Source organism: Mastomys coucha, unplaced genomic scaffold (assembly GCF_008632895.1).
Source record: "Mastomys coucha isolate ucsf_1 unplaced genomic scaffold, UCSF_Mcou_1 pScaffold7, whole genome shotgun sequence".
Classification (NCBI taxonomy): domain Eukaryota; kingdom Metazoa; phylum Chordata; class Mammalia; order Rodentia; family Muridae; genus Mastomys; species Mastomys coucha.
The window spans coordinates 8,596,086-8,600,984 of NW_022196913.1; the positions used below are offsets into that span (position 1 = coordinate 8,596,086).

The window sequence follows — 4,899 nt, forward strand, 5'->3', positions numbered from 1 at the left end:
CCAGCCCAGAGACACAGGCAATACTTCTAGAGAAATTTTAATCCAGCAACATGGCTACTCTGTAAAGATCTAGATTTATGTGACCTGGCTAGAATACAGACATACTACACCCTTATTCCATTTTTTATGACAAGGAAAACAAAATAAAAAGTAAGTCATAAGAAATGCTATCTATTATCTCAAAGCATTTTGTATGATGTACAAAATGCTCACATAGCATATAAAAAGCATTTTCAAAAAATATGAAGAGCTTCAACGTGTCCTTTGTAAATTCTCTTGCAGCAAATGCAACATACACAAATACACAACTTTCTTCTGAACCAATTTTATTGACTTATATACTATTGTGTATGTAATAAACATATGAATGTTGCTCATACATGTGCTTATTGACTTTTAATGAGATGACTGCCAATACATGCATTATTTTCCTTACCTTCAGTTTTACATTAAGCCAATGTCTGTTATGCGGCCATCAAACCTTAGGGTAAATCACACAGGTTTGTAGTTCAGTTTGGACTCTAGGTTCTTAGAATCAGCCACTTTTCTGACTGCTTTCATGAAGTCTTCCTGAACTCCAAAATCATGGTCAACATGAATTGCAAGCAAACGTACTTCCGTACAAATGTTTCTCTGGTCCGTTCCACAGAGCCATCTGAAGGCTTGACAATTACTTCAGAATCTGCTTCACCGTGCTTTGCAATAGGGTGTGGATTTTTCAACATATCTAATTGTGCTTGTTCATTTGAAAAATTTATATGCATTTTTCTACTGAATCTGCCTGGTTGTAGCAAAGCAGGATCCAGTGTATCTGGTCTGTTTGTAGCCATACCCATTTTAACTCTATGCAGACTCTCAAATACATCCATTTGATTTAGTAACTTCATTAAACTTCTTTGCATCGCTGCCAGCTGAAGTACCCTCAGAACACCAACAGCATCTGTTTCATCCATATAAACGATACATGGCTGGTGATCCCTGCATAATTAAACAAACATTTTCACCAATGAATTAGTCCACAACAAAATTAGATACAATAAACTTTAGGAAGTCGCAGTCCAGCTGGCAGGCATCAGATCAAGCCAAGGGTATTTCCCTGTGCCAGGGAGTCTGTATAGCCAACAGCCCCTTGGAGAAATTATCCCTATATACTGGAATAATACCTTGGTTTGTAATCCTATTATTCTGTTAATTCCCAAATCTGCTCTGACAACCCTCCAATTTAGGAATAAGAAACATTTCCACTATCCTCACGAGACATATAAACCGATGGATCCACCTCTCCTGATAAATACCTCCTGATGGTTAGTCATGTTCAATGCAACTCTACTTCCTGGCTTCAGCTGAAAGCCGCCCACGACAACCTACAACTTATCTTGCCTATTTGTTGCTTTAACAATGAAATATTCTTCTGTTACCTGTTTGAGCACTCCATCCACAGGCTGCCCTACACAGGGTAGTGCCTTCAGATGGGTTTCAGACTTTCAAACTGCCTGCTAAGTTCTAATTGTGCCTTTAGCCCCTTAAGCTCTAGCCTTAGTTTCAGGTCCGCCATGATGAGAAACCGTCGCTCTTCCTGCTTTGTATTTTAATTTTTTTTTATCATTATTTTTTTACATCCTACTGCAGTTTCCCGTCTCTCCTCTCTTCCCAGCCCCGCCCCGCCCAGCCCTGACACACTTCCTCTCTACCTGCCTCCCCAGTACATTTCTTTGCAGAAAAGAGCAGACCTCCTGCTTTTTATTTTTGAGACAGGGTCTCCCTTCGAACCTGGGGCTCACGGTTTGGGTGAAGCCAGATGGCCAGTTCCTGTGCTAGGTTGGACATGTGTGACCACGCCAAGATTTTGTCTCGAGGATGTAGATGCAAACCTAGGTCCTGATGCGTGTGCGTCAGGTGTTCTACCCACAACCCATCTCCCCGGCCCCTTCTCTCATAAATCTTTAAACACTTTCGCCCATATTCCAGCATTTTTAAAAGTGCTTTTACTATACCATTTTTCAAGTTGTGTGTATGTCTGTGTATTGTTATTTTTAGGCTTTATCTATATGAGTGTTTTGCTTGTGTGTGTGTCTGTGTACCATGTGGAGGCTTACTGGCTAGGGAAGCCAGAAGAGGGCTACAGATTTCTGGGATTGGAGTTAGAGTCAGTTGTGGAATGGAGCCCAGGTTCTCTAGAAGGGCAGCCAGTGCTCTTAAGCACTGAACCACTTCTCCAGCCCCCTTCCAAGTCAGTTTATACAATCAACCCACCTGTGATTTTTATAATAACGAAAACATAACGGCAAACTGAGTAGCCCACAGTGAAGACTCACAAAATCTAATTTTGTTGGATGAAAATAATTTAATTGAGGAATTCTGCTTTTGTTTTAAAGCCACAAAAAACATATCTAAAAATATTTGCCAATTTGTTTCTTTTCTAGCTAGCTAGATTTATAAGGGTTTTTTTCTTTTACTTTTTACTTGCCTTTATTATTTTCAAACAAAAATAATGAAATGATCAACTTTCAAAGATGAAGAATTCTCTGGAGTTAAATTAAACTTATCTACCAATTAACATGTCTTTTGCTTGTTTAGCAATATTTCCATCAATTTTTAATACACCAATTGGTTGAAATTTAGTTGCCTCAGGTGAGATTTGTCTCCTGCTCTAGCTGCATTTTTCCCCTTATGGTTTTGAAGCTGAGAGCTTAGGAGGTTGCCCTACCACCTATTCCCTAGGCCTAAGACTTGTGTAGAGCTGAGGGCATTGCTCAGAAGGTAGCACACCTACTCAGGAGGAGTCAGTCTCTGGATCTTCTGTGTGTGCTTGATGGCCTTCATGTGCTATTTTTCTTTTCTTTACTTTTTTTTTTTTAAAGATTACTTTTCTCTCATATATTACATCCTGACCACAGTTTCTCCTCCAAGTCCCTCCCCTCCAACCTCTCTCCCCCAGATCCACACCACCTCAGTTTCCCTTTAGAAAAGAACAAGCCTCCAGGTATATCAACTGAGCCCCTCATAACAAGTTATAGTAAGACTAAGCACACACCCTCATACCAAGGCCGGATGAGGCAACCCAGTAGAAGGAAAAGAGTTGGAGACAGCCCCCATTCCCACTGTTAAGAGTCCCACAAGAACACCAAGCTATACAACCATAACATATATGTAGAGGACCTAGCTCAGACCCATGCAGGCACCCTGATTTTTGCTTCAGTCTCTATGATCACCTATGAGCCTTACTTAGTTAACTTTCTGGGCCATGTTCTTGTGAAGTTCTCTACCCCACTGGCTCTTCCAATTCTTCCTTATTCTCTTCTGGAGGATTCCCCCAGGTCCGCCTAATGTTTGATTGTGAGTCCCATCATCTGCTCCCCTCTCTTGCTGGATGAAGCCTCTCTGATGATGATTGTGCTAGCTTCAGGTCTACAAGTACAGTAGAACACCATTAGGAATCCTTTCATTGCCTCCCCCATCCCCAGTTATGTTTGCTTCTATCCTAGGCCTCTTGGCCTTCCAGCCTCTGGGTCCTGGCCATACAGATAGTGTCAGAGATGGGCTCCCTCTCATGGTGTGGGTCTCAAACCAGACCAATGATTGGCTGGCCACTTCTACAAGTTCTATGCCTTATGTGAGGCTATTTTTAATTCCAAGCTTCTGTATGCATACACCTAAAGTGACATGATAAATGTCTTCATCCTTCCAATGAGGCCCTTGCCCTCAAACAGCAGAGGCAGCACTTGGTCTGGGTGATGTCGGCATGGAGGTCTGTCATCCTTCCTGTAGTGTCCCTTACTTCATCCGCTGTGCACATGAGCAGAAGCAAGTCTTTGATGGGGATTACAGCTCTGAGTGTCAACCTTCATGTGGTCCCCAGAGTGTGTGATCAGGTCATCAAAGCCATGTAAGCCAAGGTGGGGCACGATCGGGAAATGGGTTTATCTGTAATCTGAGGGTTTCGAGGGATTAGTAACCCTTTGAGTCACACACTTTTCATTCTCTAGGGCAGAAATGATGCCAGGTGTCATGGCTTGATTCAGATGTTACAACGTGGTTAGGATTGTAGCAGGAGAGTGCAGCTAGGAACCTTAACATCGGCCACCAAATTTATTCCCAATCACGTGGGAATTGTGCCCACTTTTCATAATGGAAAAGTGAGGCTCACAGAAGTTAGAGAATTGCCTAAGGTTATATGATGAGTAGTGAGTTATAATGAGAACTGAGCTCTGGCTGGCAGAAGCGAGTGTGGTTTGTTTGTACATTCAGCTGCCTTATGGGAAGACAATTTAACGAGGAACACAGCAGCATTGCTCTCTCCCAGGTGTGTTTCTGACCTTGCCAGGCTTAGTTTTAAGTTTAGAGTCCCACTGAAACTCTCTCTTTATCTCCATTTAATAAATGAGCCCTCTGTATGCACCAATCCCTAAAAGGAATGAGTTACATATTTAATTTATTTCTTCCACGGACTGTTACTCTTTCGCAAATGAAGAAAGGACAACTTTGTGAAGTTTTGGTCAAAGTTCATAAATGACCAAATCCACAGGTCCTAGATTTGATTCCTTTCCCCACCAATGAGAGATGGAGATGTTCATCTGCTTTCTGTTACTATAAACAAATACCTGAGATAATAAGCTTCGAAAGACAAAAGCTTTGCTTTGGGTCACAGTGTTGAAGGTCTTGGTTCACTTGGTTGGCTCTGGTGATTTAGCAGAGTAATAAGACATATTGACGGGTGCTTGGCAGAGGGGATCTGTTCACTTCCTGGCCGGGGATGGGGGTGCAGGGCATGGATTAATGTTGGATGTCTTCCTTTGTCATACTCCATCTTTTGTTTCTTTTTCTTTTTTCTTTTCCTTTTTCTCTTTTCTTTTCCTTTCTTTTCCTTTCCTTTTCTTCTCTCTTCTTTTCTTTTCTTTC

The 4,899-nt window shown here is 41.7% G+C and overlaps 1 pseudogene; it reads right to left on the minus strand.

Annotated features, from left to right (window-relative positions):
• Positions 1-492: 492 nt before the first annotated feature.
• On the minus strand, positions 493-4,825 carry LOC116082174 (annotated as a pseudogene).
• Positions 4,826-4,899: the final 74 nt, after the last annotated feature.